Source organism: Panthera pardus, unplaced genomic scaffold, assembly GCF_024362965.1.
Source record: "Panthera pardus isolate Hobbes unplaced genomic scaffold, ASM2436296v1 HiC_scaffold_26, whole genome shotgun sequence".
NCBI classification, from domain to species: domain Eukaryota; kingdom Metazoa; phylum Chordata; class Mammalia; order Carnivora; family Felidae; genus Panthera; species Panthera pardus.
Genome location: NW_026526832.1, coordinates 9,818,400 through 9,845,163, shown reverse-complemented (window position 1 = coordinate 9,845,163; position 26,764 = coordinate 9,818,400). Strand labels below are relative to the sequence as shown.

Here is a 26,764-nt window from a genome sequence, read left to right as displayed (position 1 = left end):
TATACTGTTTACTAACAGAGGGTAGGAATCAATATGTACCAGCATGAAACTTCATCTTTTGATGAATAGCTCACATCAAACTGTTAAGTAAAAAAAACAAAACAAAACAAAAACTGAAGAAGTAAAAATGTAGAAAGCATGTTTAAAAAACATAGATCAGTATGTTGGCCATGGGTTATCTGTGAGCTTGTTGCTGATGAGTTGTTCAGTGACAGTAAGTCCTTCGATAAGGAAAATGCTAGCTAGCTCATCATTCTACCATGAGAAGAGCTAAAGAAGGAGGGCATAAATTATACTCTGCATGGTTTAACTTAGATGAAATAAAGAAATTACTTGCTGTCCAGTAGCCAGAAATGCCTAAGAAACCCAGAAACAGCTCCTAAATGCCATGACTTTCTGGAATTTCTGTTGCAGGACACATAGCTTCAGTCTTTTGGCTGATTGTCTAAATGTTTGATTGGATTGGCCGCTGTTGATTAGGGTAAGAAGCAGCCTTGAACTACCATTGCCACAACTCAGAGTGGATTCAGGGGTTATACTACAGTGAGAGACAAGTCCAGAGGAGCCCTGGGGAAATCGATAGTCAAGGTCCTTTATCTAACCCCGAATTGCCCTTTAGTTTTAAATCTCCATGCTGACTATGTAATTTTTAAGATACTGTGCCAGGTGATGAAGGGACCAGAAAACTATATGAGATGGTCTTTGCCTTCTCAAAGCTTGCAATCAAGTCGAGGAAACAAGGCACATGTAATATACATGCAGTAATAATTACAGCCATTTACAATGTGCCAGGCACTGTGCGAACCACTGTTAAGGGCCATGTGAACAAATTCTGACAGAAGCCCTCTAACAGGCATTATTATTGCTATGCCCATTGTATGATTAAAAGAAAAAAAAAACAGTGTAGGAAGGGTTAAGGGACCTGCCCTAGAGACAAAGTAAACCAGAGAGCTGGTATTAGAACCCAAGCAATCTGATTCCAAAGCCAGTATACTTCATCAAGAAGAATGATTGAATTATTACATTTTTTTTACTGCCATCAGAACACAGATCTTATAGTCCTTTATCATGATACTAATTTATTCGCTAATTTCTTTTTTTTTTTTTAATTTTTTTTTTTAACGTTTATTTTTGAGACAGGGAGAGACAGCATGAACGAGGGAGGGTCAGAGAGAGAGGGAGACACAGAATCTGAAACAGGCTCCAGGCTCTGAGCTGTCAGCACAGAGCCTGACACGGGGCTCAAACTCACGGACCACGAGATCATGACCTGAGCCAAAGTCAGATGCTTAACCGACTGAGCCACCCAGGCGCCCCTTATTCGCTAATTTCTACCAGGGTTTATGCAGCTGTATGTCTAGAAAGAGGTGAATAGATTATAATTTTCACCATTTTCATTGGTATAAGGAAATTCAATTCGCCTCCGTAAGAAATTACAAATATAATACACTGTTTTAGTATCTTTTTTTTTTAATGTTTATTTATTTTGAGAGAGAGAGAGAGAGAGTGTGTGTGTGTGTGTGTGTGTGTGTGTGTGTGTGTGTGAAGGGGGGAGGGACAGAGAGAGAATCCCAAGCAGGTTCCATGCTGTTTAGTGCAGAGCCCAACACAGGGCTCAAACTTGGGGTTTGAACTCATGAGCCATGAGATCATGATCTGAGCTGAAACCAAGAGTCGGACACTTAACTGACTGAGCCACCCAGATGCCCCAATTTAATGTTCATTTATAAATTTAATTTCTATAGAAAAAGGCTCAAAAATCATGAGAAAAGTATCACAATCTTCTGATGGATACATCATTTGAACCAGAGATGCAAATTGTGAACTTTTCATGCCCAAACTCAATTTTCAATATTGCTGCTATTTTTTAAAAGTTTTTAAAGTTTTATTTATTTATTCTGAGAGAGACAGAGAGAACATGAGCAGGGAGGGGCAGAGAAAGAGGGAGAATCCCAGTCAATTAGTTCCTATGAAATCAATTAGTTCCCATGAAACTTTGTCAAATCCAGAATATGTTTGTGATGATACCACTGCCATGTTTCACAGAGATCCCCAAGAAAGGGCACTGTGGTGCTGTTACCTAAGCTAGTCCCTTTAATTTGATCCACATTTGGGTGTTAGGGTCAAAAGAAGCCACTGTTCCAAGAGGATGCACCCCGCAGGAAGTGCCCCGAGCACTATTAGCTCACTGTGCAGTCAAGTGTAACCACAGTGGTATTCTTTTTCAGTTGCTATTATCATGCACATCTCCTTTGGGGCTAGAACTACAACCGTGTTTGGCCTCTTTAAAAATAAATAAATAAATAACAATCTGTGATAAGTCAGCAAAAGTAAAATAGATTAACCTTACAGAACTAGCTCATATACCAAATAATGATAGGTAAAGTTCAGATTCTTGTTATAGCCACTTAGTCTTAGAAATAATACTTAAACTATTTCCACTTCTAACTCCTGTGAATTGAGACTGCTTTACACATCTTTAAAAATAATTTTCGTAAGTAAAAAGAGTCAAATCCTGGCATTTCTATCCACAGTTGAGAGTAAGTAGAATCTGTCAAAGCAAATTCACCTTGCATATGAAAATATAGATAAAACAAAATTAACACGTAGTTGCTAACACTTAACAAAAGGGTATTAGGTGCTACTGATGATTCCCAATTGTGTGGAATGTGAAATAGTTGGTAGTAATCAGTAGTTCTTAATGCCTTTTTGTTGTTAAGTATGAGCTCTTGGTTCTTTTCTGTCTTTTTTAATTTGAGAAAAATAAAAATATCTTGGAAATGGCCCACTTCACCCCATCAGGGAAGTTTCCTTAGTAAGTAAGTTACTAATTCACTCCTTCTTCCTTCCTGATCTTTGATGCTGGGACCACTCTAAAAATGACAAGGAATACTACAGATAACACATAAACTAGGTTTTTCAGGCCTTTTTTTTTTTTAATGTTTTTATTTATTTTTGAGAGAGAGAGACAGAGCACAAGCAGGGGAGGGACAGAGGGAGACACAGAATCTGAAACAGGCTCCAGGCTCTGAGCTGTCAGCACAGAGCCCAACATGGGGCTCGAACCCACGAACCAATGAGATCATGACCTGAGCCGACGTCGGATGCTTAACTGACTGAGCCACTCAGGCGCCCCTTAGACCTGTTTTTTGACTTTTGCTGTCTTCAGCTTTTTTGGCCTGGTGGTATCGTTGCATTCTGAATATGTTAGGGGACATTTGAATCAAATAGAATAGATTTTTAACAGAATTGTATAACTGTTTCCCTTGATACTATGTACTTTCCCAAACCATCGTGGCACTTTCCCCACCACCACCCCTAAGACCAGAAAATTAATAGACCACCTTTGTTTTAAGACAGAAGAAAAGTGTTTTTTCCATGCATCCTAACCACAAGTCAGCTACTGAGTTTGGCTAGGCCTGTGCCATTCAATACAGTGGCCACTAGTCACACATGGCTACTATTATTTAAATTAGTTAAAATTAAATAAAATGTAAAATTCCGTTTCTGAGTCACACTGGCCACATTTTAAGTGACCAATACCCACATGTATGACTGGCTGCTGCTTTTGACATGCTGGACTGGACTGTAGCATAGGCAATGACTGTCTCATTCATCTTTGTGTCTTCGTCACCTACAACGTTGTACAGAGAAGGCACTGACCAGACATTTATTGGTCTGAATTAAGCTTCTCTTTCACATACCTCAAGAAAACGGACATAAAACAAAGAATGGAAGCTTTGCACGATATGTCTATGCGTATGTCTCAAAGATTGATCTATAATTTGATTTGCTCCTCACCCATATTTGAAATGAGCTCACTTAAAAAATAGAATTACAGGGCTGTCTGGGTGGCCCAGTTGGTGGAGCGTCCGGCTTTGGCTCATGGTTTGTGAGTTCAAGCCCCACATTGGGCTCTGTGCTGACAGCTCAGAGCCTGGAGCCTGCTTCGGATCCTGTTCTCCCTCTCTCTCTGCCCCTACCCGGCTCATTCTCTCTCTCTCTCTCTCTCAAAAATAAATAAAATAATCATCATCATCATAATAATTACATTTTTCAACCAACTAAGCTCATTTTGTACACTGGATGTACCAAAATGTGTATGATTTAAATTCATAGGCGCGCCTGGGTGGCTCAGTCGGTTGGGCTTCCGACTTCGGCTCAGGTCATGATCTTGCGGTTCATGAGCTCGAGCCCCACGTTGGGCTCTGTGCTGACAGCTCGGATCCTGGAGGCTGCTTTGGATTCTGCGTCTCCCTCTCTCTATGCCCCTCCCCGGCTCATGCTCTGTCTCTCTCTCAAAAATAAATAAAACATTGAAAAAAAATTTTTTAATTTAAATTCATAAATCAACCAATTGTATTAAATGAGACACATCTAATGAAAGAATTCCTATTGTGAATCCTCTTCAAAAGTGAAAATTCCTTTCACAAAGCAGTCAGTCTCTGATTTATCTTTAAGAATGCCATTACATGAACATCAGAATTTGCACCGAAAGAAGGATTAGGCAAGCAAAAATAGTTTTCTTTAAAGGTGCCATCATAAGCATCCAAAGCAAGGGGCGCCTGGGCGGCTCAGTCGGTTAAGCGGCCGACTTCGGCTCAGGTCATGATCTCGAGGTCCGTGAGTTCAAGCCCCTCGTCGGGCTCTGCGCTGACAGCTCAGAGCCTGGGGCCTGTTTCAGATTCTGTGTCTCCCTCTCTCTGACCCTCCGCCGTTCATGCTCTGTCTCTCTCTGTCTCAAAAATAAATAAACGTTAAAAAAAATTTAAATAAGCATCCAAAGCTAAAAGTTTGTAGGATAAATTTACTATTATTACTACTTACAAATAAAATAACCAGCACTACATAGCACTTTAATATTTCCGAAGCAGTTTCATATATCTTGCCTTATTTGATTTTCACGGAAACTTTATGAGGTAGACAGGGTAAGTCCTTACTATCTCCATGTGGCAAAGTTCAGAAAAGTTAATCTTTTGTCTCTAAATTGCCATCTTCTTGGGGCGCCTGGGTGGCTCAGTCGGTTGAGCATCCGACTTCGGCTCAGGTCACGATCTCGCGGTCCGTGAGTTCGAGCCCCGCGTCGGGCTCTGGGCTGATGGCTCAGAGCCTGGAGCCTGCTTCCGATTCTGTGTCTCCCTCTCTCTCTGCCCCTCCCCCGTTCATGCTCTGCCTCTCTCTGTCTCAAAAATAAATAAACGTAAAAAAAAAAAAAATTAAAAAAAAAAAATTAATTGCCATCTTCTTTCCAGTATAACAATGAGGACATATGAAGTATTTTTTTGTAGTGATTAGATTAGAATTGGAACTTTTAATTTTTCTGCCCTATTTGGATGGAACTACTTTCTTAGGAATATAACATTTAATCATATAATGTGTGTGTGTGTGTGTGTGTGTGTGTGTGTGTGTATACCTGTTCAGAGAAGGCCCTCAATAAATACTTGCTAAATAAATCAGTGAATACATGCATGATCCTGAAAACACAGACTCTTATCAGTCAAAGTTTAGTTTCAGAGAACAGAATCCATTCCAGTTAGTTTAAGCTGGAGGTATTAAAGTACTTTAAGAATAATGGAGAGTATTACTAGAATGATTCTCAAAACCCCACCTCAGAACTAGGATACCAAAAGAGCTGTGCTCTCCCTCACTCAGACCTGACAGCTGCAGAACTGCACCAACACGGCCACTGTCTGGCAGCCACCAGAATCCACTTCCACAGCCAGCCCCAGAGTCCTACGATACTAACCATCACCCGAACCTGCGAAATGGCTGCCCCACCCCAAGCTTCCCAATGGTCACAAAGCTAATGACTGAACGCTAGAACCTATACAGAAGAGACAGTGCCTCCACGATCATGGCAGCGGAGAGGCAGCCTTCCAGGGCTTCCGTGGAAGCCTCTGCTAATTGTTGAAACCTAAGTACTTCCATGATAATAGCTGCAAGAGAGTCTGGAGGATGTCATTTGTCCTTATCAGCCACTGCAGCACAGGAAGCGTACTCCAAAGCGAGAAGGAGGATGTAATGACTGCCAGGTGCAATCCTCCCTATCCTCCACACTCACCTAAAGAAGTCGATCTGTTTTCTTAGATTGGTGCTTTCAAACTTCAATGTGCATATAAATCACCTGGGAATCTTATGAAAATGCAGATTCCGACTCAGTAAATTGGCATAGAGCCTACAATTTTGCATTTCTAACAAGCTTCCAGGTGCTGCTGCTGCTGCTGATGTTGAAGACCACATTTCGCATAGCAGCGTGTTAGATACGTCTCCTCCACCAGGCTGCCCAGTGAATGCGGTGTGCTGAGGTGATGATTCCCTTCATCCCTTGGGACAGCTAGGTGAGGCCACGGGCACACACAGCCTCCAAGCCAGTTGGCTCCAGCTTCCCTCAGTGTGCCATGCAAGTACCAATATTTTTTCCCTGTACTGTGATGTGGGAAGCATTGAACTATTTGAATAAACATGTCAGTTACTGAGTCTTCGCAAGTAGTGGCCAATTCATGTGCTCTTTCTGGAATCTTTTAAAAATATCAACTATTCTTGCAACAAGTTTAGAGAACTAAAGATATCTGTAGTCAACTTACATATCACCAAGTCAACTCTTATAATGAAGATTTAGAGTGAGAAAAGATAGTATTGGTATATCATGTTATCTCAAGCAAGGCCTTTAAGATGGCTTCAGCTCTTCTGCCAATGACATCAAAATGACCATCGGTAGGGAGAGGAGAGAAAGTCAATCTGCTTGATTATTTCTAGAGTGCAATGGTTTTTTGCACAAAAGAAGGGGAAATTTATAAAAACAATATTTGGAACTGTTTCTTCATAAATACCAATGTGTACATCTGCAATTTAGACGTAGAAAATCTGTGTGTGTGTGTGTGTGTGTGTGTCCTGCAGACAGTAAGACAAACTCTAATCCTTTCAAACCAGGTGAGGCAACAGTTTCAGTGAGTCAAATTGAGTTGTTTTTTTCACAAGCAGCAACCTTTCAACCACTCCTTAAATCCCTTCTCTGTCCCCAACCTCCCAGCCTTATCAACCAGCTAGAAGTGGAGCGCCTCAAAGTGTAGTTGTTGGGTAAGAAAAGAAAAGAGAGGGGCGCCTGGGTGGCTTGGTCGGTTAAGCGTCCGACTTCGGCTCAGGTCATGATCTCACCGTCCATGAGTTCAAGCCCCGCGTCGGGCTCTGTGCTGACAGCTCAGAGCCTGCAGCCTGTTTCAGATTCTGTGACTCCCTCTCTCTCTGCCCCTCCCCCGTTCATGCTCTGTCTCTCTCTGTCTCAAAAATAAATAAACGTTAAAAAAAAAATTAAAAAAAAAAAAAAGGAAAAGAAAAGAGAGAATTTTGTAGTCATAGCCTTACATGGAGAGCAAGCCTGCGAGACCGGTGGTGTGGGGTCCTGAATGGTTGGGGCACCATGGCTGTTGTAGGCCCAGGGATGGAGGGCAAGGAGCTGAGAACCCCAAAGATAAATTTCACCCAGTTCACAGCTTCAAAAGATTAAGTCTGCCCAGTATTGTTGTGGGGAAGGAAGATTGCCAGTGACCTCCAGATTACCAAGCCCCAGCCTTAGAAATTCAAATATAAGACAGAGAAGAGTGGGTTAAAGAAGATAAATGATCTAGAAATGAAATGGTCTGAAGAATCAGGCTTGTATTGATTGCTGTTTACTGTATTCCTGGTTCTTTGAAGGGATCTAATTGTGACATGCCAGACATCCCCACAATTCAATCCTGAGACAGATTCAGTGATTCATAATCCAGTTGACATCATTGCCACATTGGGAATGAATCGATTCTTACTTTTAGACACCCACAGCTACAACATCAATTCTCTTCTGCATTTTCAGCTGGACCTACAGCCACCTCAGTAAAGACTGCATTCCCAGCCCCCTTTGTAGCCGGCTGTGGCCATGTGACAACGTTCTTGCCAGCGGAATACGAGTAGGTAGGATGGTGGAACTTAAATCCCTTCTCTGTCTGCATGATTTGCTTAAAAAAGATATTGTTTGCCTCCATGTTCTCTCTTTCCCTTCCCACCTGCTGGAGTGCAGATGTGGGATTGAATTAGCTTTCACCATGCAGAACACTATAAAAGATGGCAGAGCAGCAAGATCGAAGGCACTAGGTGCCTGGATGATTTTTATGGAGCAAAGCCACTCCGCAGCCTGAACCACATACTTCCAGACTGTTACATGAGAAAGACAAACTTCTATTTTGCTTTTATGCCTTAGTTTGGGATCTCTTGGTAATGACAGTGTCTAGCCTGTACCTAACATACCTATGTTAGCCCCTCCAGGGAGGGATACAGGATTGCTGGAAACCACAGCTTAAAAGAATACAGGGGTGCCTGGGTGGCTCAGTCGGTTGAGCGTCCGACTTCAGCTCAGGTCACGATCTCACGGTTCGTGAGTTCGAGCCCCACGTCAGGCTCTGGGCTGATGGCTCAGAGCCTGGAGCCTGCTTCCGATTCTGTGTCTCCCTCTCTCTCTGCCCCTCCCCCATTCATGTTCTGTCTCTCTCTGTCTCAAAAATAAACATTAAAAAAAATAATAAAAATTAAAAAAAAAAAGAATACAGATTCTTTTACACTTTACAATTTTGTGCCATATACACATATTTCCTAGTTATTAAAAATTCATCAATTGAGGCACCTGGGTGGCTCAGTTGGTTGAGCGTCTGACTTTGGTTCAGGTCATGGTCTCATGGTTTGTGAGTCGGAGCCCCGCATCGGGCTCATTGCTGTTGGCACAGAGCCCACCTCAGATCCTCTGCCCCCCTCTCTCTACCCCTCCCCAGCTGGCACTCTCTCTCTCTCAAAAATAAACATTAAAAAAAATTTTTTTAATTCATCAACTCATTAATTTGTTAGTGCCTTTGTATCCTTGTCAAATTAAACAAAAACTAGAGTTACCTTGCTAGAGAACTCTCAGCACAAAATTACAGCATTAGAAACTGGTTAAAGGCAAATTTTAATTGGCTTTGAGAAACTAATAATAATAATTAATGTATTTTGCCAAAGTTAATGTTTATAAGGTCCCCCTACCAAGTTTAAGAGTCGTTAAAAACGATAATACCCTTTACTGAGGTCATTTTACTCATGAGAAATTAATTCAAACTAATACAGAAGCCATCTGTATGAAAATTTTCATAACGTTGTGATATCTAAGAGTGGGGAAATCGTTACATAAATCGTGATCGTCAACTGGATGAAATAAGTGAAAATTATAAAAAACTTGTAAAAATAAAGAAGGATTTAATAGTTGTTAAAAGCATAATGTGTGTGTGTGTGTGTGTGTGTGTGTGTGTGCGCATACAAGGGTTTCTCAACCCTGGCACTACCGTACTATTGACATTTTGGATTGGATAATTCTTTTTTTGAGAGGGAGCTACACACTGTAGTATGTTTGTTGAACAGCCTGTTCACTAGATGCCACTAGCACCGACCTGTCCCTAACAGGGACAATCAAAATGTCTGCAGACCTTCCCAACTGTCTCCTGGGGGACAATCTCCCCTAGCTGAGAATCCTTAGTAGATGAATTATGTGTATCGTGCATATTCTGTGATCGTGGTTATATAAAATATAGGCACCTATGGACAAAGGTGGAAGGAAATTTAGAAAAATTAAAAAGATGGAGCTCCTGGGTGGCTCAGTTGGTTAAGCGACGGACTTCGGCTCAGGTCATGATCTCGTGGTTCGCGAGTTCAAGCACCATGTCAGGCTCTGTGCTGACAGCTCAGAGCCTGGAGCCTGCTTCAGATTCTGTGTCTCCCCACTTTTTGCCCCTCCCCTCCCACTCTCTCTCTTTCTCAAAAAATAAATGAACAAAAAAAATTTTTTTAAAGAAAAATTAGGGGCACCTGGGTGGCTCAGTCAGTCAAGCGTCCAACTTCTGCTCAGGTCATGATCTCCCAGTTCGTGAGTTTGAGCCCCGCGTCGGGCTCTGTGCTGATAGCTTGGAGCCTGGAGCCTGGAAACTGCTTCGGATTCTGTGTCTCCCTCTCTCCCTGCCCCTCCCCTGCTCATGTTCTGTCTCTCTAAAATAAATAAATGTTAAAGAAAAATTAAAAAGACATCTTTAACAGGGTGATGAAATTATTGAAGCTTTTAAACATTCTCTTTAATATTTTGGCAATAAAAATATTAAGAGGGTTAAAATAAAACTGAGCACTGTTATGATTCACAAACTCTTCTTAAGAGTTTTAATCTTTAAAGATTATTATACATTTCATTATTAGAGAAAATTTTCTTTTTTTGTTGTTAATTTTGAAAGTTTTTATTTTAATTCCAGTTAGTTAACATACAGTGTTATATTAGTTTCAGGTGTACGATATAGTGATTTAGCACTTCCATACATCCCCCTGTGCTTATCACAAGTGCACTTCTTAATCCCCATCACCTATTTCACCCACCCTGTCATCCCCTCCCCTCTGGTAACCATCAGTTTGTTCTCTATAGTTTAAAAAAAAAAAAATTCTCTTCCTTGGTTTGTTTCTCTTTTCCTCTTTGCTCATTTGTTTGGTTTATTAAATTCCACATATGTGTGGAATCATACGGTGTTGGTCTTTGACTGACATTTCATTACCATCATACTCTCTAGCTGCATCCATGTCATTACGAACGGCAAGAGATAATTTTCACCTTCCCACTATAGTCGTATCATCAAAAGAAATTCCTCAGATGGTTGCAAAATCATTTTTAAGGGAGCCAAACTGATAGGTGATTCAGATGCAAAAGGACACAATGACCCATTAATACTGGAAATGATTCTTATTCTGCAGAATGCTTCTTGGAGCTAGCCTACGTTCAAAATTCCCACTGATTTCAAAAGAAACTTTGTGCAAGAAAAAAAAATGAATTGAGAATTATTTCATCACTGATCCCTATGATTTGAGTAAGAACTTAATGTTGTGTTTGGCTTCAACAAGAAATTCACTGAAAATATTTGGACGATGCCCAATGTAAAAAAAAAATGTATTAGGGATTACAGCATCTAATGTGCAGAATACTTTACAGCACTTGTCTTATATAATGGATGTGAACACAAGAAATAGAACCTCAGTTATGAACATATGCTGAGTAATAGGGCAAGTGTATAATATAGGACAAAGTGTAGGCCACTCTAACACTGTAGGATTCGGAAAGAAAAAAACCATTGTCAACACTTATACAGCCATTCTCTTCCTTGCTCCATTAGTACAGATGATTAAAATGATTTTTGCAAGTCTCAAAGACATGGTTCTGAAAAGGAATCTGTCTGAGAGGCAGGTGATCCGGTGGACCTACTAAGCTTTGGCACAGGTGGGGATGTGGGTAGTTGATACACACCTTCTCCTGTTCTGCGATGTAAATTTGAATCTATAAACAAATACAGGAGTGTTTGACACTTGATTCAGTGAGTTACATTCGGAGCCTTGGAGAATTTGGAGGCTGAGAAAGAAAGGAAAAGAGAAGATTTCAAGCAAGAATCTGGGAGAGCAGAGTGGAAGGCATGGTTTCTCACCTCTCCACGTCTACTCCACCCCAACCTACCTGTTCCTATGGACTCATTAGGTCCTTGCAGAAAGAAGTGTTAGAATTAGAAGCTGATGGGGTGCCTGGGTGGCTCACTCACGTAAGCGTCTGAGTCTCGGTCTCAGCTCAGGTCATGATCTCACGCTTCACAGTTTCCAGCCCTGTGTTGGGCTCTGTGCTGACAGTGCAGAGCCTGCTTGGGATTCTCTCTCTCCTTCTCTCTGCCCCTCCCGCACCTGTGCTCTCTGTCTCAAAATAAATAAATAAACTTTAAAAAAAGAAGAAGAAGCTGAAACTTTCTCATACTTCGTTGGATTGGGCACACACAGTGCTGTTTTGAGACCCAGGTAAGAAAGGACAGAGTGGGCTGAGGGCATTGTCTTCATTTCTGAGTGGATGGAGCAAATCATGCCTACCAAGTGCCTGTAGGTCAGAGCAGCAGAAAAGCAGAATTTACATGGCAGGTCCTAGCAACAGGGTGGGTGCCTCCTTCAAATAGATTTTGAAGAAGGGACTTCTACCAGGAGATGGACCACCACAGGAACATGAGCACATTTGTTCCTAAGCACATGTAAGAAACTCATTCACAACTCCCAAATTAATTAGTGAAGATTTTATGGGGGAAAGTTATTGAAGTCTTTTAGATAGGCATGTATTGTTAATGTGACTTCTTTGGTTTCCATGGGCTGAACAGGTGTGAGAACATTCCAACTACAGCTGGTTTACCACAAAAAAATTCCCCACTCATTCCCAATTTTATATTCCATAGGTACTCCTCACTTTATAAAATTGTATTTCAGAAAAGTCGACTATAAATAAAATGTAAAGCAAGTAATTTTTTCTCATAGGTAGCTATTTTTGGTATAATTTACATACAAGGTAATCATTAAATTATTTTCTAGTGGAGGAAAAAATTCCAATAAATGGGACTGAAAACTTTTGATAAAGGGGGACATTGAAATGAAATGCCAGGCTGGGCATTGACAAGTCAATAGGGGCACATCCCCTACTCAAATTATTCCTCTGCTATTAGCCTCTGCCAGTCTCCATGTTCACAATTACCAGATTAAAAAAAAAATTTTTTTAATGTTTTTATTTGTTTTTGAGAGAGAGAGAGAGACAGAGTGCAAGTGAGAAAGGGGCCAATAACGAGGGAGGCATAGAATCTGAATGCTGTCCGCACAGAGCCTGACATGCGGCTTAAACTCGTGAACCATGAAATCATGGCCTGAGCCATGATACTCAACCGACTGAGCCACCCAAATGCCGCCACAACTACCAGATTTTTAAGCTAGTATTTACGGAGTCTAAAGAATGAGACTGTAATCGCATCATTTCTGCAGGTGCTATGGTCATCACACCAAATTAAAATTTACTTAAAATTATGTAGAACAGGGGCGCCTGGCTGGCTCAGTCGGTAGGGCACATGACTGTTGATCTCTGGTTTGTGAGTTTGGGCCTCACACTGGGTATAGAGATTACTTTAAAAAAACCTTTTAAGTGCTCGCTTCAGCAGCACATATACTAAAAAAAATCTTTCAAGAAAATTATGCAGAATAAATCAGTTCCATCTTCATTCCAAAAGCTTAGAATGTTCGAGTGCTATACTCCCTATTAGGGGCCATGCTGGTCAGCACACAAGGACGAGATTCTAATCCATTAGTGGCAAATGAACCTGTTATGGACATCTCTTGTTTTTAACAGTCTGATTCCTCCCCTTTATGTCAGAACTCTTCTTTCCTGGGAGGAACCCACTCCCGTGTCTTAGGTGGGGCTGAACTCTCACTCACATGGCCATCGTCGCAGAAGTGTGCAAGTGACTAAGGCAGGCCAGTCAGAGTTCCTTGTTTCTTCAGTGTCATTGCTCATTTCAGAGATGTATATGTAACCCAGCAGAACATATCAGAATTGCTTCCAGGAGTTTTTGGTCAGAACTATTCGGAAAGATTCTCCTTTTCGTTAGATCTGCTAAGCTGGGAGCATAGTCATCTGGGGCTGAAGAAGCCCAGAATGAAATTGCAAGAGATAAGCAGAGCTAGGAAACAGGCCTGATGACACCATTTGAACTGGATCCAGTTATGCCTGAAGCCAGCTTCGTGATGTCTCACCTTGCTTCTCCTGCCATCCATTCTGGAGGAGGAGGCTCAATGACTTCAATCCCAAATCAATTTCCCTGGCTCATCAAGAGTAAAAACTCCTACCACTTCCCAGTCCTGGGTTCCTAGGATTTGCTTCTGGGCAGTGGTGCCAATGAAGCAGCTGGTGAGGCAGTAAGAGTGTGCAAGCACATGCTTCTTTACTTTCATTCACTTGGGTCAAAGTCAGGGAGAGAGACAACAGTTTAGAAGTATCTAGAAGCCCTCTCAAGCCCACAGGATCTAGGTAATACTTTTTATAAACAAATAATTTTCCTAATGACATTATTCTTTTATGTGTGATCAAATCACTTCCAAAACTCCCCTCCAGATAGTCTCCCACGGTTTAGTTAGCTACACTACCTGTGGCTTTGCTGCTAATTGTTACTTAATTTTTTGCATGTGCTCTTTGTCATTATCACAAAGAAGATGTCCCATCGTCAGAAGACCTGTGGGTAGGGGTGCCTGGCTGGTTCAGTCCACAGAGCACGTGACTCTTGATCTTGGAGTTGTGAGTTTGAGCCCCACGTTGGGTGTACAGATTACTTAAAAAGAAAGAAAGAAAGAAAGAAAGAAAGAAAGAAAGAAAGAAAGAAAGAAAGAAAGAAAGAAAGAAAGAAAGAACACTTGTGGAGAAAGAGGAGCACATCACAACTTTAATGAAGCTTGAACCATCCCAAGTTCAATCCCCACTGTGTGCTTGGCTCCTCTTGCCTTTGTGTTCACAAAAACAGATGTTCTGCAGTTCCTGCCCATTTTCCTTGTTTTGTCTCCAAAGCTTTTGGCTGACATGTTCATTTTGCCCTGAATTTACTGCTTTAACTTATTTTATCTTCACTGGCTAATGGAGATAGCTTTTCTTCCTCCTACATGATAGATTATCTCCATGAATTTCTCTTTTGTTTTTAAACTTTTTAATGTTTATTTTTAAGAGAGAGAGAGAGAGAGAGAGAGAGAGTGGGGGAGGGGCAGAGAGAGAGGGAGACACAGAATCCAAAGCAGGCTCCAGGCTCTGAGCTGTCAGCACAGAACCTGATACAGAGCTTGAACTCACAAACCTCAAGATCTGAGCCGAAGGTGGACGCTTAACTAAGCCACCCAGGCGCCCTCCGTGAATCTCTCTTTTAGACCAAAATTGTCCATTCAACCCCCTGAACCTCCCAACTTTTATGAGCCAATAAATTCTTTTCCTTAGGCCTGTTTAGGTAGGGTTTCTTTCACTGACAAGTGATTCAAGCTCCTACCACGATGTGCTGACCCATTAAACCATTCTCGGGGGCTTTCCTTCCTACAGCCAGTTATTAGGATATTTGCTATCGCAGTTCCTGAGATTCAAAATGAGGTCAATTGGGAAAATGAAGGAAAACATTCTAGTGTGACCACACACCTGTGCTTTCTCCCGAACACCAGTAAAATAACAGTAAAAGAACACAGCAAAGAGGTATTCGCCCCAACAAGAAAAAATCGGAGAGGAAACAGAAACAAAGACGATTCAACAAGCTTCTAAAAGATGAAAAGTGAATGAAGAAGTAATAACTAACCCAATGGAACAGAGGAAGTTGAAATCCAAGCATCTCAGAGGGGGATTTCCAGTGAATAATGAGCTAGAAACTGAGAGTCTCGGTGCTTGGACCACAAAAGGTAGAAGTGTAGGTGGACTCTAAAAGTAACAGGATTGGTGAGCTCTATGTGGAAAATGGTTGGACCTCTAGTCCCAGGTCCCCTTCTCAACGCTAAGGAGCCAGAGAAATGCCACCTCACAGGAGAATGGAAGTTTATCTTCTGGGAAAATTAACCCAAGAAGCTCTGGACTTGGAGACTAAGCCACATGCAGGGTGAGGACCAGTCATTGAGTTAAAAACTGGAGTATTAGGTAAGAAGTTAGCACTGACCTATTAGCTTAGGTCAGGTATGTCCCTGTCCCCTGCTCATACGCACTCAATTAGAGATTCTCCTCTGAAGAAACTAGACAGTCCCAGAGGAAAGACCTCCAGACACTGACATTAGAGAGTCCCCAAATAATAAGGCTGGTTCTGGACCCAGGGCCCCTACAGCAAGGCTCTTCAGGCAATAAACCTTGTCAATGCACCTGGAGCTCCCAAAGAGCTTTTTCATGAATCAGTCTTAAAGATTAGTGGCCAGCCAGGGAAGCCAGACATTTGAGGAAAACCTGGAATATGAAAGAAATATCCCCAAGCAAACAGAAAATGGCAGCCAGAGAGTCCTTGACCCTGGAAAGAGTAAAGTCGAGTTACAGTCACTGCTTCTGAGGATGTTTGATCAGCAGAGTGAGCACCACTGTGCCCGAAAAGTCCCATATCACTAGGATCACATTCAGTTGCAAGTGACAAAACGAGGCCGTTATCATATAAAGAGAAGTTAAAAATTCAGCAACAGGCTGCTGGAACTCAAGCTCCAAGTTCAAAGATCTTTGCTTTGAACAGCACCTGGAATATGGTAGGGTTCAATAAATATTGATGAAATGAATGAATCTCTTCCTCTTTACTCCTTGGTCCCCTACCTCACCTCCTGCCTCTTTAAAAAAAAAATTTTTTTTTAATGTTTATTTATTTGTATGAGAGAGAGAGTGTGTGAGCAGGAGAGGGAGACACAGAATCCAAAGCAGTCTCCAGGCTCTGAGCTGTCAGCACAGAGCCCCACGTGGGGCTTGAACTCACGGACCATGAAATCATGACCTGAGCCGGAGTCAGATGCTCAACTGACTGAGCCACCCAGACACCCCTCACCTCCCACTGTTTGAAGAAAACTGTAACATCTCAGGCATATGAGGGACTTCTTACAAAAATGGAATTGTCTTCTAGTTCCCATTCTGCACTACAGTATTTTCACATTGTCCAGCCAGCAAAGAGTATTATCCACCTTCTACAACTCTCTGAATGACTAGCCTTTTTAAAATTTATGCCCCCCAAAATGTGATGAAGAAAAATAAATTGCACAGCCTTTCCTCCTGCCACTGCTGCTGGTTGCTTATGAATAGATCCTTAGTGACCACTGCCACCAGGAAACCACTCCTGTGTTCTTTAGGCTGAAGTGTTAAGGAGAAGGATGTACAGCAGTTACAGTAGACTGTGGTTAGAAGACCAGACAAGACACGGGTCTGAAGCAGGGCATTTTTAAATTTTTTAAAAATGTTTATTTTTGAGAGAGAGATAGAGGCAGAGAGAGGGGGAGACAGAGAATCTAAAGCAGGCTCCAGGCTCCCAGCTATCAGCACAGAGCCCAATACGGGGTTCTAACTCACGAACCATAAGATCATGACCTGAGCAGAAGTTGGACGCCTAACTGACTAAGCCACCCAGGTGCCCCTGAAGCAGGGCCTTTTTAAACAGCATTTTGACGTAGCCAGGTCCAAATAGCCTGTAAAATGTAAAATCACTATCTTTAAAATGCACCAAGTAATGGACGCAGCCTACGTTCTTGACCTTAGCCTACCCCCTGTCAGCACTATTATCAAGACACTGTTTTTTAATTTAATGATGATTTTTGGAACTTAGAATAATAGATCCTGTTTGACATATATTTTTTTCAGCCTAATTGTATATCAGATCAAGATCAAAGATCACATAATCAATGAGGTCTACAGGAAGTATCTCTCCTCTAGTCTAGGCCAGTATTTCTCACCAGTAGAAAAAAAAAAAAATCTTTCTCCTCTTTCAGTAAATACAAGGATCTCAACTCCTATAGAAATTCATTTCCTACTGGCCAAGGAGACTTTGTCAAGCTTTACTTTCTTCGGTTACAATATGAAATTTGTTGAACTAGCCAATCCAAAGTCTCTCTGTCTTAGCTTTTGAGTGGTCTCTGGGATAATTCAGTCACCAGGGTAGGTGTTCAGTGATGTCCTGAGGATAGTGGTTCAATGATGGGGACGGCAAGGTAGTGGGGGAGAGGGACCTCAGATCCAGGTGGTATCCGGGATCCTTGCTGGTCTCTACTGGGAACGGCTGGCGTGGTCTTGTCCCTACATGATGAATTCTGAGTGCAAATGTTCCCTCCTCTCTGGCCATATGAGATATTAGGCAACCATCACTGATGAAGCTGCTGGCTTTGTCTATTTGTTTTTAGTCACAAAAATCTCCACGTGTGTGGCTCTTTGTCCTGGCGCAGGTGTGCTGCTACATGTTTAACAACTGTCTATTTCCAGGGGCCCCTGGGTGACTCTGTCAATTAGGTGTCCCGACTCTTGGTTTTGGCTCAGGTCATGATCTCACGGATTCCTAAGCCCCATGTTGGGCTCTGCGCTGACAGCTCAGAGCCTACTTGGGATTCTCTCTCTCCCTTTCTCTCTCCCCCTCCCCTGCTCATGCTATAAGTAAATAAATAAACAAACAAACCAACTTTTAAAAACCCCACAACTGTCTATTTCCAACTCACATCGTGTCCTCAGGCCCATAACTGCACAGGGCACTCCCTAGGGTGCCTCTTCTGGGACTGTGTATTTGTTATTCTGGCTATGCCCTCATGAATCCTCTTGAATCTCTGGCTGCTATGGAAGACAAGAGTGTCTCAAAGATCTCCAGTGGTTTTCTCTGGTCTCTAGCTAAGTGGAGATGAGAGCCTGTGGTAGCTGCGAGTAGACAGGGACTCCAGAGAGTTAACACTGAGTAGATCCACGGTGGTGTCCCCACACCCACCCCTTCGGCCCTCTTCTCGCGCAAGACTGTCACTGGCCAAGCGAGGGAGAAACTGAGAGAACAGGAAACTTTGCTTTCCCCTCCTGGTCTCAGTCTCCAGTAGCTGCACATCCATCTTGAGGGCCCCACTCACTTTTCAACAAATATTTACTATTGTCCTTTATGTACAAGGTACACACTGTGTATTTCAGGAAGTGCAATAGTGAACAAAAACCACGATCCTCATTCATTCTCTGAGATTATAATCTAGCGCAGGAGAGGAGATGTGTATACACATTATGATTTTTTTATGTTTAATTATTTTGAAAGAGAGAGAGCGGGGAAGGGGAAGAGAGACAGGGAGAGAGAGAATTCAAAGCAGACTCCGTGCTGTCAGTGCAGAGCCTGATGTGGGGCTTGAGCCCACAAACCATGAGATCATAACCTGAGCCAAAGTCAAACGCTTAACTGACTGAGCCACCCAGGTGCCCACAAATTATGATTTTTTAGTGTTACTACCTTGTGTCAAAAGTTTCTAAAGGCAGATGAATCAAACCTCTTGTGTGGTCCTATCCCTCAAATACGTTGTAAGCATCTCTCATAGCTCACGCAGCTTTCATTTGGATTAGTAGTAATTTGTAATTTAAAGAGATATGTTAGTCAGCATTAAAAGATATATAGACGACATGGAAAAATAAAAATGGTTAATTTGTTAAGGTGATGGAATTATGGGTGACTTTCCCTCAATAGTTTTGATTTATATCACCATTACATAGTGATGTTTATGAACTTTTTATGCTTTAAGAAAAGAAGGCTAAAAATTATTGTCATCCACAACCTAGTGCCAGAGACTGATTCCCAAGTTTGCCTAGGTAAACCTCTGAATTAATCTCCTGAGGAGCTGAGAACTCTGTAGAACAGAGAACACTTCTAGACTTACATGGTCATAGCAACATATTTTAAAACAACTTAAGGACATTTTATGTATCATACATGACACAAAATACAGTTTTTAAATGGTAAGTATCAAACCTTTGAAAAGTGATGTGCTCAGAATACAAAATCATACAAAACTCAGTTGTATTTCTATGCACCAACACTGAAATATCTGAAAAAGAAATCTAGACAACAGTCCCTTTTACAATAGCATCAGAAACAATGAAATACTTTGGAATAAATTTAACCAAGGAGGTGAAAACTATAAGGGCTCACAAACAATGAGATTATGACCTGAGCCAAAGTTGAACGCTTAACCGACCGAGCCACCCAGGCGCCCACAAATTATGATTTTTTTAATGTTACTACCTTGTGTCAAAAGAGGACATGGAAGGGCGCCTGGGTGGCTCAGTCGGTTGAGCACCGGCTTCAGCTCAGGTCACGATCTCACAGTCCATGAGTTCGAGCCCCGCGTCGGGCTCTGTGCTGACAGCTCAGAGCCTGGAGCCTGTTTCAGATTCTGTGTCTCCCTCTCTCTCTGACCCTCCCCCATTCATGCTCTGTCTCAAAAATAAATAAACGTTAAAAAAAATTTTTTTTAAAAAAGAGGACATGGAATCTATAAGACTTTGATGCAAGAAATTGAGAAGACACACGTAAGTGGAAAGATGTCCTGGGCTAATGGATTGGAAGACCTATTATTATTAAATTGTTCATACTATCTAAAACCATCTATAGATTCAGTACAATCCCTATCAAGATTCCAATGGCATTCGGCATTTGTCACAGGAAAAAAAAGTCCTAAAATTTGTATGGAACCACAAAAGACCTCAAATAGCCAAAGCAATCCTGAGAAAGAAGAACAAAGCTGTAGGCATCATGCCTGCCTTATTTCAAACTATGTTAGAAAGGTATAGTAATCAAATAGTATAGTCCTGGCATAAAAATAGACACATAAACTAATGGAACAGAATCAAGAGCCCAGAAAAAAACCATGTATCAATGGCCAACTAATATTTGACAAGGGAGCCAAGAACACTCATTGGGGAGAGGACCATCTCTTCAATAGATGGCTTTGGGAAAATTGGATAACCAATCATGAAAATGAATGAAATCAGATCCCTTACACCACTCACAAAAATTAACTTGACATGGATTGAAGACTTAAAGGTAAGGCCTGAAACTATAAAACTCTTAGAATTAAAACATAGCAGGACGGGGAGGGGGAGGTGCACCTGGGTGGCTCTGTTAGTGCCCGACTTCGGCTCAGGTCATGATCTCGTGGTTCATGGTTTCGAGTCCCGTGTCGGGCTCCGTGCTGACAGCTCAAAGCCTGGAGCCTGCTTCAGACTCTGTGTCCCCTTCTCTCTCTGCCCCTTCCCAGCTTGCACTCTGTCCCTCTCTCAAAAATAAATTAAAAAAAAAAAACATAGGGGAAAAGTTCCTTGCCATTGTTCTTGGCAGCGATTTTTTGGATATGATACCAAGAGCACAAACAACAAAAGTAAAAATAAATCAGTGGGACTACATCAAACTAAAAAGCTTCTGCACAGCAAAAGAAACAATCAACAAAATGAAAAAGCAATCTATGGAATGGCAGTAGCAATGACCAACAGGTATGTGAAAAGATGCTCAACATCGCTAATCAAGGAATGCAAATCAAAACCATAGTGAGATATATATCACTTCACATCTGTTAGAAAGGCTATTTTCTTTTTCTTTTTTTAATTTTTTTTAATTTAAATTTTAGTCAACATACAGTGCAATATTGGTTTCAGGAAGAGAATTCAGTCGTTCATCACTTACATACAATGCCCAGTGCTCATCACAAGTGCCGCCTTAGTACCCATCACCCATCTAGCCCGTCTCCCACCCACTTGCCCTCCATCAACCCACAGTTTGTTTCTATCATTAAGAGTCTCTTGTGGATTCTTCCTCTCCCTTCTCCCCCCTCCCTTCCCATATGTTCATCTGTTTTGTTTCTTAAATTCCACATATGAGTGAAATCATATGGTATTTGTTCTTTATCTGATTGACTTATTTCGCTTAGCATTATACACTCTAGCTCCATCCTTGTCATCGCAAATGGCAAGATTTCATTCTTTCTGATGGCTGAGTAGAAAGGCTGTTTTCAAAAACACAAGAGATAAGTGCTAATGTAGGTGTGGAGAAAAGGAGGGAAGCTTTGTGCACTGTCAGAAGGAATGTGAATTGGTACAGCCAGTACGGAAAAACAGTTGGAGGTTCCTCAAAACATTACAACTCCCGGGGCGCTTGGGTGGCTCAGTTGGTTAAGCATCCAACTTCGGCTCAGGTCATGGTCTCACGGTTCTTGAGTTCGAGCCCCACATTGGGCTCTCTCTGCTGACAGCTCAGAGCCTGGAATCTGCTCCGGATTCTGTCTCCCTCTCTCCCCCTCCCCTGCTCCATTCTCTCCCTCCTTCTCTATGTCTCTCTTTCTCTCTCAAAAATAAATGAACATTAATTTTTTTTTAATTGGAACTACTATATGATCAAGCAATCCCACTTCTGGGTTTACATCTGAAGGAAATAAAATCACTATCTCAAAGAGACATCTGTACTTCTGGGTTCACTGCAGCATTACTCACAATATCCAAGAGATGGAAACAACATCTGTGCACAGATGAATCGATAAAGAACACACACACACACACACACACACACACACACGATATTATCCAGCCACGAAAAAGGAAGTCCTGCCATTTGCCACAACATGGATGGACCTTGAGGGCATTACGCTATGTGAAGTAAATCAGACAAAGAAAGACAAATACTATATGATTTCCCTAAGATGTGGAATCTAAAGAAGCCTAAATGCTAGAAAGAGAGTAGAGCAGTGATTGCCAGGGGCTGGGAGGTGGGGAAATAGGAGGATGTTGATCAGAGGGTACAAACTTCCAGTGATAAGATGAATAAGTTCTGAGCATCTAATGTACAGCATGGTGACTGGTGACTCTAGTTAACAATACTGTATTATACACTTGAAAGTTGCTAAAAGAGTAGATGTTAAGTGTTCTTGCCAAAAAACCAAAAAGGTAACTTTGTGAGGTGACGACAGAGGTATTGACTAACCCCATTGTGGTAGTCACTTTAGCAGTATATTCATATAGCAAGTCATCATCTCATTGCACACCCTAAAAATGATGTGCTGATAGAACTCTTTTCTCAAGACTCATTTTGCTTTGTTGTTGTTGTTGTTGTTGCTGGTAGTTAACAGTCCCACATGGGCACACTAACCGCCAGTGAACTAGATAGAGAGTCTCCTTAGGGAAACGGATGTCAGCAGCAACACAATCTGCTAATTTACCAATGATCATTACCCTGATGACCCATATTTAACAATTAATAGTCTAAACCAAGCGTCATCAAATCGGGATCGGGCTGTACTGAAACAAAGCAACGTGGGACGCCTGGGTGGCTCAGTAGGTTAAGTGTCTGAATTTTGATTTCAGCTCAGGTCACGATGTCACAGTTTGTGGGACTGAGCCCCGAGTCGGGCTCTGTGTGGACAGCATGCAGCTTGCTTGGAATTCTCTCTCTCTCTCTCTCTCTCTCTCTCCCTCTCTCTCTCTCTCTGCCCCTTCCCCAGCTCACGTTCTCTCTCTTTAAAAAAATAAACATTTTTTTAAACAAAAATAAATAAATAAAACCAGGAAACAAGCCTCTGAGACTTTGGCAGCCATCAAGCTAAACATTCCCTCCTGCTAACAATTCCCTCAGGACTCTCACAGATTTCCATTTCCCTGAAAAGGCAAGGGGCCAGCAGCAGTCTGCTTCCTCCGCCACTGTTCTCAGCCCTCACTCTGGTCTCTCTGTGACCCAAGACTTTCAGGGAAGTGCTTAGGTGGTAGACATCTCTGTTTCAGAGGGTGACAAGACAGGGAGTGGCTCTGAATCTGTTATAGTGGTGTTGCGTAATCCTCCTCCGTGGCTTCACAGAGTGTCCTGTACTCGGTATAGTTACAACCTGACTGGGAAAAAAAATCAGTAATAAAAATAGCATCTAATGTATTGAGAACATAACACATGTGTCAAACACTTTACATTTATTAACTCACATAATCCTTACAGCAACCCTGGCAGATAAGTGCTCTTACTGTCCCATTTCACCAACGAGGAAAGCGAGGCCAGGAGGTTAAAGAACTTGCCTGAAGTTACACAGCTGGTAAATAATTGTTAGAATCAGGTTTTCTTACACTGTAAGCAATAGAGACCTGTTTGAGTTGATCCGGCTCCCCCTCCTACACAAAAAGGAGATTTAAGAACAGTTCCTGTTACCAGGAACCCAAGGGTAGGAACATCAGGCATCAAGATGCACTTGAATCAGGAATTCGAAATCTGCTGGGAACAGTGTGAATTCCCAGAATTCATGTTTGTGGTTAAAAGTCCATCTGTGTCTTCCTTTCTATCTTTCGTCCTCGAGGTCTCTTGCTTCATTCTCTGCACATCTTCTTCCTTCTGTTTCCTTCTTTTCTATGCTGGGGGCATTGGCTCTTCTGCTCCATATGTGCAGAGCCAAATATAGTTGCCCCCACCCACCCACCATAGCTTCCAAGTTTGCTTGTTTTAAATCCAGGTGGTAACAGCCCTAAATATTTGGAGAGGGAATTTGATTAATCCTGTTTCCTCCTCTGATCCAATCATATATGTCCAGGCAGGCCACCACACAGTATAAACATGATTATAGGGTACATTCCTGGGGGTGGTTCTCAGAAAAGGAGGCTTTGGTCTGGGGAGACTCGCAGAATGTGTATTCTCCAGTGCTTCAGATCGGATTAGAACCAGGTCTCTGTAACTCCAGAGCCAGAGTTCTTCACTACCACGTGATTCTGAAAGAAGGAAAGTGACTACCTATGGGAATTCCACACTGCTAAAATCATAGCAAACAATGTTTAGTAACGCTTGATTTATTAAACTGGATGAAGTTTCACTACAATATTCCATATACTTTTGTGTATCTCAAATATCTCATCATTTAAAAGGCCAAAGCAGGGGCGCCTGGGTGGCTCAGTGGGTTAAGCATCTGACTTCAGCTCCAGGGATGATCTCACGGTTTGTGAGTTTGAGCCCCAAGTAGGGCTCGGTGCTGACAGCTCAGAGCCTGGAACCTGCTTCAGATTCTGTGTCTCCCTCTCTCTCTGACCCTCCCCCACTTGTACTCTGTCTCCCTCTCTCTCAAAAATAAATAAACATTTAAAAAAGTTAAATTAAAATAAAAAGGCCAAAGCATTGGGAACAACAAGAAAACAAAGCACACACTGCCCAGGGGCTTCCGGAAGTTTCTAGTCCACAGTGTCAAGGAGCTTGAAGGGCTGCTGATGTGCAACAAATTTTATTGTGCAGAGATTGCCCACAGTGTCTCCTCCAAGAACCTCAAAGCCATTGTGGAAAGAGCAGCCCAGTTGGCCATCAGAGTCACCACTCCGAATGCCAGGCTAGGCAGTGAAGAAAATGACACATAGCTTAGGTGAATGACACATTTGTGTTAATATAATAAAAGCAAAAAACTACAGGAGCGCCCGGGTGGCTCAGTCCATTGAGCATCTGACTTTGGCTCAGGTCAGGATCTCATGGTTTGTGAGTTCAAGCCTCATGTCAGGCTTTGTGCTATTGCCTAAAGAAGGCCCCTCCCACCTAGCACTCTTTCAAAAATAAACATTAAAAAAATTTTTTTTGAAAACCCATAAAACCACAAAAAAATAAAAATAAATAAAATGTTAAAGCATCATAAAACATTAAGATTTTAGAAGAAAATTCAAAAAGTGATTATGGACTTTCTTTTTTAGCCAGATAGCGTCCTGTCTATTCAGAGTAACTCTCCCAGTAAAGAACACCTAAAAATGCTGGATAAAGTATTTCTTTTTTAAAAACACACATTAAACAAAAAAGCAGTTCTTCTAAATGCATGGTCAAGCTGGTTGGAATGCCAAGGAAATCCGTGGGGGCCAGAGAAGTTATGTGGTGAGTGTCTGCCCTGAGCCATCTGCTGATCCCTGGTGACCTAATACTCGAGCTTTAATAAACCTCTTGAGTGTGAGCGCTGCAGGAGAAACGCCTGAGTTTTTTATGAGATGGGAAATCAGAACAGAAACCCTCAACACTGGAATGCTCTAAGATAACCCACTAAATGGATGACATAAGGAAAAAAAAAAAAACTAACCTAGTGAAGTGCGATGAGGAAATCCTCATCTGGTTTAGCACTAAGATCTCCAAACCCACAAACCAGGTACTATCACATAAATCCTGGGCATCCATCCTGCCTCTGTGGCCTGAAACCCCCCAATCTGACAACTTAGCTCAAGTGGTCCGAGACTGCCAGTACTCCCAAGCGTTTAGCAGGTACAAAAAAAAATTTCTCTTTGCTGGGACCACACTTCAAACCCAGGCCTCAGAGAATTTCCACAAAGTTCCAAAGAACATGACCTCACCTCCGTGAGTGAAAGTCCGCAGAAAAAACAAATGGCAAAATCTGCCTCTACCACAAATACAAATGGAAACACGTGTCTTTTTCATAAACAAGACATCATAAAGCTATCAATTCTCTCAAGGTGATTTATAGATTCGGTACAATTCTGAATCATAGGTTTTTCCATTGAACTTTACAAGTCTCTTCTTGCACGTAGATGGAAGAGCAGGGGCCAAGTATGGCCAAGACACTCCTGAAACACAGATGCAGAGGTTTGTCCTACTGAATATTAAGACCTATTATAAAGCTATAATATTGAAGACTTTGTGGTATTAACCCAGAGACAATAGACCAGCAGAACAGACTAGATAACCCAGAAATAGGTTTACAAGTGGAGACCCGATATATAATAGACCCAGCACCACGACAGGTCATAGAGACATGCACACAGTAGGATTGCATTTATACGAAAGTTGAAAACAGTCAAAATCACTCTGGAAAATTGTATGGAGTTTCCTCAGAAAATTAAAACTAGCATTACTCTACAACCCAGCAATAGCACTGGTAGGAATTACTGCAAAGGATAGAGGAGTGCTGATTCATAGGGGCACGTGTACCCCAATGTTTATAGCAGCGCTATAAATTGGTTGTGGGGAAATTCTATTTTTAATTTTGAGGAACCTCCACACAATTTTCCAGAGTGATTTTGCCTGTTTTCAACTTTCGTATAAATGCACTCCTACATTTTGGCTATCAACAATAGCCAAATGATGGAAAGAGCCCAAATTTCCATTAACTGATGAATGGATAAAGAAGATGTGGTATACACACACACACACACACACACACACACACACACACACACACGATGGAATACTACTCAGTGATGAAAAAGAATGAAATCTTGCCATTTGCAACAATGTGGGTGGAATTGGAGGGTATTATGCTAAGTAAAACAAGTCAATCAAAGAAACACAATATCATATATTTTCATTTATGTGTGGAATTTGAGAAACTTAACAGAAGACCATCAGGGAAGGGAAGGAAGAAAAATAGTTACAGAGAGGGAGGCAAACCACAAGAGACTCTTAAATACAGAGAACAAACTGAGGGT

At 41.8% G+C, this 26,764-nt stretch overlaps 1 protein-coding gene across 1 annotated transcript in view; it reads left to right on the top strand.

The window, feature by feature from the left end:
- Positions 1-26,764, top strand: part of GALM (galactose mutarotase) — a 116,121-nt gene that overhangs the window by 3,121 nt on the left and 86,236 nt on the right. The gene's annotated exons all lie outside the window — the stretch shown is intronic.